We start from the raw sequence: 15,753 nt of genomic DNA, 5'->3' as shown, positions 1-15,753 counted from the left end.
ATATTTCATTTTTTTTTGTTATTTCATATAAGATTGAATTCCCTATTCCCCAAAATGATCAAACCAGAATCTGTTGTTTGTTTCACATGGGGATACACTTCCTTTAACCTTTGCTCTATGAGCAACCTTTGTTCCAGTCCAATATATATTATGTCATTAAATATTTTTTAGCATCGAAGGTTATATACAAAATTTGGTGATACCTCTATGGATGCAGTTATGATTTGCATAAAAATCCTTTTAAAAATGATTCCATTTCATCTTTCATATAATAGAAAATGGAGTTGCACATATGCACATGCATGCATGCTACATGTTGCACACCACGCATATAAGCATCAAACACAAAGTATTTCTCTATAAGTATCCATGGCCTTTTCCTCAGTGCCAATATTTTGTGTATCCTCCAACTTTTTTCTAAGATGCTGTGGAAAGTAAACATCCTCTGAGTAAGCCTCTTCTGAATCAGATGCTTTACTTCAGAAACTTAGTAGCTGTCTTCCATCTCAATGAAAGTAGCCAAAGGACCCTAGTGGCTAGCAAACACTTCTGTGGAAACAAACATATACTTTATTTCCTCCTTATTACAGTATAACACAATTGTTGTTACTTAAAAAAAGGCTAACTACAAATAACAAATTTTGCAATTACAATATAGAATTTAGAATGCCTTAACAGGTTGGTGATGTTTAAAAAAATAGAACAAGTAAATGGAGACTTAATATTATGACTTAGATTTTAAAAGATCTGAAAGTAAAAGGTTAATGAGGGAATCTTATTTATTATTTGGTAGGATAATAAAAGTTGACAAGTAAATCATATCAGATATAAGATAAATGGCTTTAAGTCCAGGGCCACACTGATGTTCAGTTGAACACAAGCAAACAACCCACCAAGGCAACTTTGAAAATACAGCCAGCATAGGAAGATGAATAAGAAAGGAGGAGACAAGAGGAATTTTCTTCCAAAGGGCAGGCCAGATTCTTGTTCGAACACCATGATCACTTTCTAAGATCTAAAGAGCTTGAACAAGGATTTGGAAAATAAGAGGAGAAACTGGATTTTAGTGGGTTCTTATCATAGAAGCTACTGTGAACTGGTTTTCCATTCCACCGAAGTACAAACGAGAGACAAATGGGACAAAGAACAAAATTGGAGAAGTAGATTTTTGAAGAGATACAATGCATCTCAATTGATAGTTTTCTAATGGTATCCATGGTAAGTATAACTGTGAGGTCCAATAGTGAAAGTGAATTAAAAAAAATTGTAGCCTTATGCCTATAATATTTTATCACAGTATTTCATTTAGTTTAATATTTCCTAAAATAACTCAATATTAAATTCTTTAAACATGTACTAAATTTAAAAAGAAAATATATAATATACATGAAACACCTACTCAAATTTAACAGTATTTAGTCATATTTGTTTCAGATATAGTTCTTTCTCAGGCTTTTTGGTTTTATTTATTTTATGATGCTGTAATTACATTGATAGCATCCTCTTGCCCCATCCTCAAATGGTCCCCATATGCTCAGGAACAGGTAACCAATAACCTAAAGATGGAAGATATTCATTCTGAATATGTCTTTACTTTATATCTTGACTATATATATTTGTACCTATGACAGCATGTGGTGTTGAGCTCTCGGTGTTTCATGTTTTTACATAAATAACATCTTTCTCTCTCTCTCTCTGTATCTTTTTACATTTTAGTTCTCATTCAATTTTATATTTTCAAGATTTATTCATGTTGGCATATATAGATATTGCACATGTAGATACAATGAAATTCTGTGAAGTAATTAAAGCAAATGTGCTAGTTTCATCACTTATAAATAGCATAGCTACTGACAAAATGGGGAAGACCTACAAGCCTGTTTAGTTCACTTATATGCTATTTTATAGCTAGCCAAGGCATGAGGATTCTAAAGATAAAAATATTTGATCTGCCCAAGACACCAATATGTACAGGAAGAAGGACTAAGGCATAGTCAGGAAATACTTAGCCTCTTTTTGTTGTCTAAGGGTGTCAAATTGGTTATCAGTTTAATCCTTCCAAGACCTTCCCAGGCACATTATAGGATCATCCACAGAAGGGATCAAACTATGGGCTCCTGTCCTATGAGTGAAGGATTGTAAATTCCATCCCACTTCACGTGGTACCTGTGTGAGCTCTGGGCAAGGTCCTGCAAGGAGAAGATCACACACAGGAAAAGATCCAGGTGGGATGCTTGAGAGTCTTTGTACAATTGAAAAGAGGAATATTCTACTTACACCCACACCAAGCAGGTAGCCACAGCAGTCCAGGCGAAAAAATGTGAACTGAGAGGATGTGAGGCAGCACACAAGAGGTATTCAATACAAATGCAGGACTTTAAAAATTGAGTTTACAGACCAATTGCAAGTTACAAAAAATGTGATGATTGATTTTGGTCAAAGGCCAAAATATCAATAGACATGTTCAGATTTTAAGCTTAAAAAAACCTTTACCTTGAGACAGAACATATTTTTAAATCTTGTTTAGTCTAAAATAACCTTTGCAAAAGAGATTGGCAACAGATTACCTTTTGTTGGAGACACATTCTTAAATTGCAGTTATTTTGGTTGTGGAAGAAGCAGAGGGCAGTGGTAGTATTAAGTTAATTAAGGAAAATATTACAGAAGATAGTGTTTTACAGGAAAGATTTGAATAGGCTTAACAGTAATTATTTCTGCATGGTTGGCAATCAGACTCCAGGTGAACAGAGTAGATCTTATCTTAAAACAAGAGCATTCAGAGGCTGAGTCTATTAAATTAATATCAGGAGTGCTTGGAGTGAGATAGAAGGCTGTAACTTTGAAAAGAAAATCTTACAGTTATATTCTGCAAATTCAGCTTTCAACAGGTAAAGTGAAAGAATCACATTCATTGTTTATTTTCTTTCCAAAAGGTACCTGTGATCCAAGAGATGTAGTTCAAAAATGCAGATGGATGTTCCCCAATGCCCCACCTAGTGTCCTGTCTAATTTAAAAAGAGCCCAGTGCAATTTATCAGGAGAGAAAAGAGAAAACAGAAAAGAAATAAAAAGAGCTCCTTTGGCTACATTTAAATAGTGCTGAATAATGATGCTAGGTTTTGTTGCTAACCCAGCAAGTACACTGATCAATATTGTGCAGAACCAAATGTAGTAGACTAAGTCAAATACTATTTCAGAATAGTTCATCATTTTTGCCAGCCTGTGCAGTGCTCAAAATGGGAAATGTTTCATATGATCTCAGATGTAGCAAAGTTCTTGGGCTTCAATCAAGTATAACTGTGAATTCCTGAAAAAGTGAAAAGTCTGGGAAATTGATCCCAAATTTGGCATTATAAAAGACAAAAATAATTATCTACATTCTCATGTATAATTGTTTCCTTATTCCCAGGAAGATAGAAGTTAAACCAGGGGTCAGATATTTTAATCTTTTGGTTAGTTTTAAAGGAATGATCACATAGTAATGCAGTAAAACAGCCCCAAGTTAAAAACCTTTTTGTAGTAAACTTCGTAGATTAATCATTGGCATTTTGAATACAGTCCTTAAATTACATTTGGTAAGCCATTTGTAGTCAAAATATATCATGTCTATGACCAAATAGATCTATTATTAAAATGAAAAGTGAAACCTTTTCTAGCTGCTGTATTTTAATCACAACAATGAAAGCCAACATATATTGTGTGGGATACAATTCAGTTTTCTTACATTAGAATATAATTTGAATTATACTTGTCTCACCATTAGCTTTTTTTCCTCCATTATGGCTTTCTATCTGACTTTCAACAACCAAAAGGGTTTTTTTTTTTTGAAGTTGATATTTAACTTAAAATAAAAACTTTCAAAACGTTGAATATATGTCAGCAATTTTGAGAGACTAAAACCTATCACAGAAATTTTTTTTAGGAGAATGGCTAATGCTTGATAGAAATATAGTCTGAGAAATTTCTTATATTTTTTTGATATATGTCTTTTCTTTTTGGATGTTCCTACCTAACAGTAGCTTCATTAATTTGGAAGATTCAATGTTTTCTCCTTCAAGGACAACAAGGCACAATTTAATTTTCAAAGTGCTGAAGTAATATTATTTCTAAAATATACATATATTTTCTGTGCTTTGTTTTTATTTAAGTGTATTATCCAAATAATATCAGATTGCTAAAAAATTAAAAATGCTAAGATAGGATATCAAAGAAAATAAAATATTTTAAATGACATAAGAATAGAAAAATGAATAAGTGCCATTTTCCAGTCTGGTATTCAAACTGTGGAAGACATCAGAGAATTTGGAGTTTGGTTTTTCCTAATGCTAAACTAAAAATTCACAAATGCGCTTTAAAATGCCCATAGTATTCTAAGTGAATCATTATGACTATCTTCCAAACATATTTTCTAAACTTATAAACATCCTAGTAGTTATTATTACTATTATTACTATTATTATTAATTATTATTATTATCAAAATATTCTGCCTGACAGCAATTTTCATGTATATCCTTCTTTCACTGCTAAAAAAAGTATCTTCATTAACAAGGCCTCTGGTACATCCCTCAGTGACTAAAACAGTGACGAGCTGACCTTGGTTTCCTTCTGTGGTATGTGCTTAGAAGACACATTTTTTTGTTTTTGTTTTGTTGTTGTTTATTGAGGTTGGGAGAGAAAGAAAAGACCATGCTTGAAGAGTTTACCTAAGGAGCCTCCTGCACACAGGTTCTATTGTATTGGGATGATCTGGAAAGTCTGCCCCTACTGTTTTTACCTAATCTCCTAAGCCTGCACTCTAGATATATAAGGCTACACAGATCAATGAGTATTAACAAGTACAAGTATGTTGGAGTAGTTCCCAGAAAAAAGATAAATTTAGTCTTTCTAGTCAACTCTTTGTTAAGGTAAAAAAGACAGCAAGCAGTTTAGCACATTTGCTGGAAAGATGTCCAGTATGCAGAGAGACTATGTCCAAGAGCTTCTAGAGAATTTGCAAAAACCTATGAAAGCCTACTGATCACTGATTCCTAGAAAGACCAAGTGAAGAATACATCTGATTCTGCTGATATGGTAAAGTTCTTTATTGAACTTTAATAAACAGTATGAATTCATATCTAAAGTGCCTATTACAGTGTCAGGTACTATATCATCATCATCATCATCATCATCATATCTAACATTTATTGAGGATTATTACATACTAAGTACAGAGTAGTAAGTATTTTATATTCATTACCTTTTAACTTTCAAAAACCTTATGAGGTTTTTTAACTTCATAAAGAGGATTTTTAAAAGCCTCCAGTTAACATGGTACTTAATAATGGGAAACAATAAGCTATTCTACTAAATTAGGTTCAAGACCAAGATAGCCCTTCTCATCTCTCTTTTCAACATCTTACAGAAAGTCTTTGTTAATGCAATAAGGCAAGAAAAGGAAATAAAAGGTATGCAAATTGGGAAGGAAGATATAGAACTGTCTTTGTTGGCCAATGACATGATTGTCTATGTGAAAAATTCAGAAGAATCAACCCAAAACTCCAGGAACAGTAAGCAGTTATAGCAAGGTTGCAGGTTACAAGGATAAAATATTATTAAATAAATGTCAATCACTTCCTGATACACCAACAATGAACAAGTGGAATTAGACTTTAAAAACACAATACCATTAGCACTCTCAAAAATGAAATATTAGGTATAAATCTAACAAAATATGTGTAAGATCTATATGAGGAAAACAACAAAACTCCAATGAATGAAATCAAAGAATTAAATAGAGAGATACTTTATGTTGATGGATAGGAACACTTGGTAATTGTCAAGATGTCAGCTCTTTCCAGTTTAATCTCTAAATTCAATGCTATTCAAATTAAATCCCAGCAAATTATTTTATGAGTATTGACAAACTGCTTTTAAAGTATATAGGTAGGTGTGCCTGGCTGGTTCAGTTGGTAGAGCATGTGACTCTTAACTTTGGGGTTGTGAATTCAAGTCCCACATTGAGTTTAGAGATTACTTAAAAATAAAATCTAAAAAACAAAATAGGGATGCCTGAGTGGCTCAGCGGTTGAGCACCTGCCCTCGACCCAGGGCATGATCCTGGAGTCCCAGGATCGAGTCCCACATCGAGCTCCCTGCATGGAGCCTGCTTCTCTCTCTGCCTATGTTCCTGCCTCTCTCTCTCTCTCTCTCTCTCAATGTGTCTCATAAATAAATAAATAAATAAATAAATAAATAAATAAATAAATTCTTTAAAAAATAAATTAAAAAATTAAAAAAATAATAATGTATATGTGGAGAAGCAAAATATCCAGAATAGCTAACACAATATTGAAGTTGAAGTTGAAGGACTGACACTTCCTGACTTCAAGACTTGCTCTATAAAGTTTCAGTAATCAAGGCAGTGTGGTATCGGTGAAAGAACAGAAAAAAAAGATCAATGGAACAAAAAGTGAGGACAGAAATAGAAATTCGTGAACAAAGTCAACTGATCTTGGACAAGGAGCAAAGGCATACAATGAGGTCAAAATAGTCTTTTTATCAAAAAATGCTCGAACAACTAGACATCCACATGCAAAATAAAATTAGACACAGAATTTATCCTTTTCAAAAAAGTTAATCCAAAACAGACTACAGATATAAATGTAAAATGCAAACTTTAAAACACTTATAAGATAACATAGGAGAAAAACCTGGATGACCTTAGGTATGGTGATGGTTTTTAGATACAACACCAAAGACACAGTCCAGAAAAGAAATAATTGATAAGGTAGACTTCATCATAATTAAAAATTTCTGCCATATGAAAGACAATATCAAGAGAATTAGAAAACTGGATGCAAACTGGGAGCAAGTATTTGCAAAAGGCACATTAGATAAAGGACTCTTATCTAAACACGTAAATAACTCTTAACACTTCACAGTAAGTAAACAGACAACTCAATCTTTTAAAAATTAGCCAAAAACCTTAATAGACACCTCACTTAAGAAGCAAACAAGCGAACATATGCTCCTCATTATATATTATAAGGGAAATGCAAATTAAAGCAATTCATACCTATTGGAATGGCCAAAATTCAGAACTCTAATAACATCAAATGCTGATGAGGATGTGGAGCAACAAGAAGTCTCATACGTTGCTGGCAGGAATGCAAAAGTGGTATAGCTACTTTGGAAGACAGTTTGGCAGTTATTTAGACAGTTAAGCGGTTTAGGCAGACACTAACAGTTTAGTTTCTTACAAAACTAAACATAATTTTACCATCCATTATGCTCCTTGGTATTTATCCAAAGGAATTAAAAGCTTGTTGTCCACACAAAAGTCTGCACATCGATGTTTTTAACAATTTCACTCATAATTGTCAAAACTTAGAAGCAACTGAGATGTCTTTCAGTAGGTGAATAAATATATAAACTGTGGTACATCTAGAGAATGGAATGTTATTCAGCACTAAAAAGAAATGAGTATCAAGCCGTGAAAAGACATGGAGGAAGCTTAAATGCATATTACTAAGTGAAAGAAGCCCATCTGAAGATGTTACATGCTGTATGTCTAACTGTGTGACATTTCTTGAAAAGGCAAAACTATGGACATGGTGCAAAAAGGAGTTTGGGTGGGAGAATGAATAGCCAAAGCACAGAGGATTTTTAAATAATAAAAATAGTCTAAATCATATTATAACGAAGGATATATGTCATCACACATTTTTCCAAATGTACAGAACTCACAACACCAAGAGTGAACCACAATATAAGCTATGGATTTAGGGTGGTTATGATGTGTCAGTATCTATTCGTCCTTGATAACACAAGTACCATTCTGGTGAGCGATGTTGATAATGAGGAAAGCAAGCATGTGTGGTGGCAGAGGAGATATGGAAGGTCTCTGATAATATGGAAGAAGGTCACCTTCTTCTCAATTTTGTTGTGAACCTAAAACTGCCTTAAAAACTTTTTAAAAATAAAATCACACACACACACACACACACACACACACACACAAACCCACACAAACCCTGTGGGTTCTCTTATATGACCATTTTGCAGATGCTATTCTTAAAAATATTTTCAACTGAAACTATATAGATGATAGTGATAGATTAGTAGATATACATATAGATATTACATAGCTTGATATTGCAGTTATTTGAAGATAGACAATCATGTAAATTATATCAAATGATAGATTTTTTTCTAGAGCAATAGTCATGATAACAAAGAGTCTCTAGCTATAGAAAATAGAAAATGTTTGCACAAAGGACAATATTTCCATGATATGTAAAATGATGCAGTAGACAATAGAGAGGAGGGTTTACAAAGCAAACATTGGTGACTTTCATGTGAAATAATTTCTTCATCTCCTTCCATTACCAGTCTCCATCCACTGGAATCCTACAGAGTCCCAAACTCAAGACCAAGAGGTAAATAAACTGATAAGATTTGGAAGACATTTGGGTTTCAAAATTAACTTCTGCAATGATTCGCAGAAAGATTTATCGTTAAGATTTGATGGGATAAGATGTATGTTTGCTTAGAATATGATAATATCTGAGTGTGCTTAATAGTGCAAGATTAAACAATTTGAAAATAACACCCCATGTCAAACAGGCATGTGCTTGCACGAAATTGTAAGGAAAGCATTATGAAAAAATTTTGGAATGAGAATAAATGAATTAAAAATTAATATTTACTTAAAAACCGCTCATTCAATTTGTGTCTATTAAAAAATTGCTTTCAAAATATATATTGAAAGGTACACTTGCGGGCAAAATGCAGTAGTGATATCCTACTGGATATCCATGTTAAAGGATCACTGGACAAATGGCATTTTGCAAAAGACATGACTATCTTTACTGACTTGTTTCATCTTTTATGAGCTTAATAAAGCAATGAGTGCATTTACTATTCTAAACTTAACTGATCAATAACACCATTGGTGAATTAGCATTATTCTTGGGAAAAAGTGACTGTTGTCATGGTGAGGATTATCAGAGATGCAAAAAGGAATCCAAAAGCATTCTTAATTTACAAAATTCACTGTAGGACCTGATGTGATAAGAGCTCCTGACCTGTGCCATCTCAGTAAGTTGTAGATCTCACTCACCTAATGTCATTTTTATTATATTCTAAGAAAAAAATGGAAAGAATATTGAATAATTGTCTTCTCTTTGAGCCCAAATTAGACTTAAACTGTCTCAGATCAGATGATTAAGCAATCTAATTTTTAAAACCTCAGCTTTAAAATCCAGTGACAATAAGAGGACAAATTAGTGGTCTCTTTCATAGCAAGCAACTAACAAATCACCAAGCATCTCTTAAGTGGCTACTTTCTGCTGAGGAATTAATGTAGCTGAAAACATTTATTTGATTTTTCTCCATCCTTCTTTTTCCAAATGAGTAATAATTTTTAAACTTTTTTTTTCCACTTAGATAACTGAAACATATACAATGAAGTATTACTCTAAATGTATATTTACTTCCAACTCTGATTTTTACATTTAACAATAGTTAATTATTTTGCCTTTTAATGCCTTTTAGATGGTGCAATTTGTGCCTAATGCCTTAGCTTTCCTCCTCGGTCACACAGCTGGAGTGGAACATGAAGACTCTGTGGAGCACGTCTCTCTGGGTGAACGTTTAAAAAAAAATCACAACTAGTAGGCAAAAAGCCATTTCCTCTAGTCAGGCTGTGGTTATCTTGATCTAGCATGACAAATTGGTGTTCCCAGAGTGGCTGCAAAGTAATCAGACTGTGACAAATGGTTTACTTATAGCAATTTGTTTCCATTTTACTGAAAATTTCCACAGTCTTAAAAAAATAAAAAGATTTTTAATGGCATTTGAACATTGTTGAAAGTGAGCTGCTTGAAATGCCCAAAGCTGGAATCTAGAATCATTGAGATCTCCCAAGAGATGCAATAGGAGAAAATCATGCCTCCCTCCACTGATGACAGCAGAGTGTCCCTCTACCTCATGCAGAGTCCTTTAAGACTCTGTTCTCATTGTGAACTAGAGAGTCCTTGGCACAGGTGATTTCTGGTTTACCTTCTGAATTTTTAACTTTATGATGGTGCAAAACCAATACGCATTCAGTAGAAATTGTACTTGGAGTTTTGATTTTGCATCCTTTCCCAGACTAGCGATATGCCCCCACGATACTCTCTTAAAATGCTGGGCAGTGATAGCAAGCCACAACTCCCAGGCAGCCATGCAACCATGAGGGTAAACAACAATACACTTACAACCACTCTGGACCCATACAATCATTCCTTTTTTCCACTTCCAGCATAGTATTAGATGAGTTGCATGAGATATTCAACACTTTATTACAAAATAGGCTTTGTGTTAGATGATATTTCCCAGCTGTAGGTTAATGTAAGTGTTTTAAGCACATTTAAAGTAGTCTAGGTTAAGCTATGATGTTCAGTAGGTTAAGTATATTGAATGCATTTTGCTTGATGATATTTTCAACTTAGCATCACATTTGTCAGGACTTAACACATCACGCATGGAGGAAGATCTAGATCAAGTATGGTAAGATTCATCTTTTCTAAGGGTCTGCCCAAGCCGGGCAAGGCCCACTCTTGTTGCAATAGAGGAACATCTATTGGGGCTTGGATTCTCTATAACCTGGCCCCCATCTTTCAGGAATGGTATTTCCATATCCCTGCCTACGTATGTTGATCTTTCAGAAATTCTTTTTGTCGTTGGTTAGACCCTCTACAGTGACTCACGAACTGATTTGTTCTATGCCCTGAGCTGCTTCCAGGGTAATGCTGTCTTCCCTTTCTCACCTTTGTAAATCTATGGATGGTCTTCAACTGATCCTCTGTAGGATTTTGGAGAAGACACCTCTCTCTTTTTTTTCCCTACTTTCCTAAAGGAAGATGAGGATTGGGGCATAGAGAGGCAAGGTGTAGGGTTAAGAGTTAGCACTGTGACCAACAGCCATTGACTAAGAAATTTGCCTGTGTTACCTCATTTCACTCTGGAAGGTCAGCATTATTCTCTCCATTTTATAAGTAAATATGACTTAGAAAGATGAAATGAATTGTTAGAAATCAAATATCTGTGCAGTCTTTTTCCTCTCCACATCCTCAATGCCATGAGTTATTTTTCTTTTTTTTAATCTGAATTCAATTTGCCAACATATAGTACATCATTATTTTCTGATGTAGTTTTTAATAATTCCTCAGTTGCATATAACACCCAATGTTCCTCACATCACATGGCCCATAATTGCCCATCACCCAATTACCCCATCCTCTCTCTCACCTCCCCATGCCTTATTTTTATTTCTCAATTCATAGGTAGTATGAGGCATTCTTCCTTTTCCATTGGTCTGTGTTGCAAGTTAATTTTTTTAAAAGGTGAGAAAACTTTCCGTTAGCAGAGAAATAGTAATAACCTAGAAACTTAATTAAATGGAAAGAAAATGAAAATGATTTCTTAAAGATATTGCAATGTTAAGCTTTAATTCATATATATGTATATGAATTATACATATATATATAGCCACTTGCTTTACTCTGTACATACTTGCTATTTTTACACTGTATTACTCCTTTAATATTATTGTCCTAACTCTTATCTAAATATACACTGAAAAAGAAGTCTCTAAACAAGAAAGTATGTTATTTATTCTTTATAATGTATCTTTATAGGTCTAGTTATAATACTGAAATAGTAATTTCCATATGCCGGTAGTATTTCCTAATAATTATTGGAAATTCTTTGCATTGCCATAGGATTCCACTTAGCTATAAATTAAGTAGTCATAACTCATGATCTCTTTCTGATGTTCTACTTTATTTTGGAGTCTCTTCCTCTTCCCAACCTGTTTTGTTTCTCCGTTAGTGATCAGATTATTTCTTGGGCTTAAAACATGTGACTCTCCTTCTGTCCTTTACTTTGAATTCTAAGAAAGGTTTTGAGATATATACAATTCTTTGTTTTGTCAACAGAAGAGAAAAAGAGAAAGTTATTTGATTTTGTTTAAATAACAAATATTGTTTGTATTTTTCTCTTTTAAATGAAGCAAAAATCAGTTAGACATGTTTCACACAAGACATAATTAAAACAACCCACAGTATATTTAGTCATAGCTTGCTACCTCAACCATCATCGCTAATCTGATTGTATTCATTTTCCCTCATATTATTTAAAAATTATATTTCCAGCTTAAAATAATAAATATAGTTTCACTGTTCTAAGAAAATAGGGCAAATAATTAAAGATGCAGATTGATGAAAATATGTAAGCAATGTGTAAAGAAAAATAATGATTCTTAATCTGCCAGGACTTTGGTAATCCAAAAATAGTCCTCAAGAATTTTTTCTTCTTGGTTTTTAGTTAGTATCAAATATGGGCTTTATATTTATCACTAGAATGTATATCTGGGATCTACTTTTATTTTCATTCATAGATTCAAATAATATGCCTTTGTACCCTATTACATACCTCAGTTTTGGAGGAATTGTCTGATTATTTCAAAGATTAGGAAAGTTCTATTCTTGTTTGAAGTTATGATATTGTTTACTGATTTAACTTGATTCTGGGTTAGATGACAAAGTCATATTGGGAAAAAAACTACTATATATACTGTGCTGTCATTCTTTTGCTTTGGGATACATTGATTAGATAGGCATGCCGATAAAAGGGGTTAAGAGGGTAAGAATTTTATCTTTGCCTCCAAATTTTTTTTAAAAAATTTAAAAAATATTTTATTTATTTATTCATGAAAGACACAGAGAGAGAGGCAGAGACATAGGCAGAGGGATAAGCAGGCTCCCACTGGGAGCCCAATATGGAACTCGATTCCAGGACCCCGGGATCATGCCCTGAGCTGAAGGCAGATGCTCAACAACTGAGCCACCCAGGGGTCCCATGTCTCCAATTTTTAACATGATACATCACATTTTAAAAATTAATAAAATGATGCAACATATATCATTCTTTTTTTTTTCTCCAAGGAAATTACATATTGGACATGACTCATGCATGGTGTTAGACACTTTTTGCAGGGCAATGATAATTCCCTAGGGTTCTCTCTTTCCTCTAGGGATTGAGTGAATATTTACAAGCTCCTCAACCCATTTCAAAGACTTCCAGTCACCTTGAATCACTATGATTCCATTAAGCAGCGTGTATTAATGTGGAGATGACATTACATTCACTCTTGCACGTTGCTAGCAGAGTATTAAACTACTAAACTCAGAGGCTGTCTTCACCAACATGCTTCAAATCCAAAAAAGCAGACTTATTAGAAATAATGAGTTCCAAACTGAATTAGAGTATGAGCTTCATAAGATCTAAGATATATTCTTTCTAAAGATCTTAGAGATAGTTTGTTGAAGAGCCATTTCATAAACCTGACATTATCTCTTTAGGAATGCTTCTGGATTAAATTGTTGCTATAGTTCTTCCTTACAGGGAGAATTTTCTTGAAACATAAATCCAGTGTCAATCTTTTTGAATATTCAACAAAGACTGCTGCCTACTATTTTTATCAAAGCAGTAACTTTGAAGATAATCATTTCAATTATGCCTCTCTTCCCTCTTACGGTTTTCCACCAACCCAAATTCAAGCACAGTTCACTTCTCCTTTTTAACAGTGGCTGCTGGAACCTGCATACTTTTACCATACCACTCTGTAGCCTTAATCTCTTCACAGAAAAATCCTACTACCTAGTTATTGATTTGGAACCTGGATCTCCCCTGAAAATTACCTCTTTCCCTCTTCCCAATTGGGTGAAAGCTTTTTATATTTTCAAGCCCAAGGTACATGATGACCTAGAGTTAGTACTAGTAATTTCCTAACTCCCAAATATTTTTTTTTATCTTAAAGCAAAAATTACTCTTTAAGGATCATGATAACTCTACACACCATTATTAACTTCTCATTATTGACGTCATCCTTTGCCATCTTGACTACCTTATTCATTCTCTGTGGGCTTTGGAACCTAGCTCTCGGACTTCTTTATTTCCACAGTAAAATCAACCATCATCATTTGTTTAATTTCTACAGCATGTAATCTTCCCAACAAATAGTTTCAAAGTACCTTGACTTTGATATCAGCATTCCTACCCCTACGCCACTCCCAATTCCACCACTACAATACTGTGGACCTCATCATTCAAAGTCTTGCATAAAATCTTAAAATCCAAAGTGTCATCATCTTACCAAGTCTCTTGCCCTTTTTGGTTTGTCATGCCTGTTCTTATTCATGAAGAACGATGAATTCTCTTTCCCTCTGCTTACACACAGTTTGTCACCACTTCAGAGTATCTCTCTGCTTGACACCTTTGTAGTTTGTTTCATCAACATCTATGCTAGTATCTTAACACTGCCATTCCTTCACTTCACAATCATGAAAATTTTCAGATCATCTATCTTGCATGTGTGCAACCATCCATCTTGTCATTTGCTGTTCCCAGACTTCTGAACACTGTTAGAGAAAATAAACCATTGTGTGAATTAGTGCCAACTATTTGGTCTCCAGATGGGTTTTCAGCAGAGCTCAGCAATTCTTTTTCAAGTCCTTGGTTCTGTTGTCTCTCCAGTTCTCATATATGCTATTTCCGAGCAAAACTAATAACGTTATACTTCTTATTGCACAACTATTTTTATTTTCTTTTTTTTTTATTTTCCTCATTTTCAAGAAGATAACTTGCCTCTTACTTCACAGAGAAATTTTCAGGCCATTTGTTTATTATATCCTAACTTCACATATCCTATTCACAAATGTGATATTGTCATGTTTCGAGATAATAAATTTGTTCTTTTCCTATTTATTTTCTAATCTTGTTCTATCAAAGACAACCAGGCCTTTTATAGTGTTTTGTTTTATGAGTGATTTCAGTTAGGAGGCTAAAAGGAGAAGTTGCCTTTATTTTTATTTGTTTGATTTTAAGTTGAGTGAATGAAGAGATTGTGATAAATGACATTGAAAGCCACAGTGGTACTGACAGAGTTCCCTTGGAAAGGAAGTGGAATAATGCTATATCCAGCAACATGTCCTTCAAAAATGAAGAGCAAGTAAGGATGTTTTCAGAGAAAATGAAGGAGAGGATTCATCATCAACAGACCTGTCCTTCCATAAACAGTAAAAGTCATAGGAAAATGATCCTAGATGGAAGCACAGAGCTTCAAGAAGTTATAAGAACATCAGAAATGGTAAATACAGTCATAGAATATAAACACTTACTGACTGTTCAAAACAAAAACAATAATAAAAATATCTTGTGGGATTTGTCACCTGTGTAATAATAAAAATATGACAACAGCACAAAGGTCAAGAGGGATTAAAGGAGTTAAACTGTTACAAATTTCCACATAATTAAATAAGTGATAAAAGTACTAATTTCAGAGAGATTATAAATTAAGGGCACAAAAATGTAATCTAAGGAAATTTTAACAGGAAAATGCAGTAATTTTAACTAGAGTTCATAAGAGGATAATAATAATAATAATAATAAAACATTTGATCAATTAAAAAGAAAAAAAGAATAATATAGGACAAAAAGAAAACAAGATTCTATAGTTAGACTTAAATAAGCCCATAATTACATTAAATGGACTAAAGATCCCAGTTAAAAGATTGATAATAAAATAATACCTAACTATAAGTTTTTTACAAAATACAATCTGAAAAATGTAAATATAAAGGCTAAAAGTAGAAGAATAAAAAAGATACACCAGGAAAAAATATTCTACTTACAGATAAATATCATTGAAGGCAAGAATCATATTAAA

At 33.5% G+C, this 15,753-nt stretch overlaps 1 long non-coding RNA gene across 1 annotated transcript in view; it reads right to left on the bottom strand.

Moving 5' to 3' along the window:
- LOC140625551 (uncharacterized) overlaps positions 1-7,197 on the bottom strand; it is a 31,112-nt gene extending 23,915 nt beyond the window's left edge. The window contains exon 1 of the long non-coding RNA XR_012024905.1: positions 7,057-7,197. This is a non-coding gene — a long non-coding RNA (uncharacterized lncRNA). The remainder of the gene's footprint in view (positions 1-7,056) is intronic.
- Positions 7,198-15,753: the final 8,556 nt, after the last annotated feature.

The sequence above is a fragment of the Canis lupus genome, chromosome 36 (genome assembly GCF_048164855.1).
Source record: "Canis lupus baileyi chromosome 36, mCanLup2.hap1, whole genome shotgun sequence".
Taxonomy (NCBI): domain Eukaryota; kingdom Metazoa; phylum Chordata; class Mammalia; order Carnivora; family Canidae; genus Canis; species Canis lupus.
This window is presented reverse-complemented; position numbering and strand designations above follow the sequence as displayed.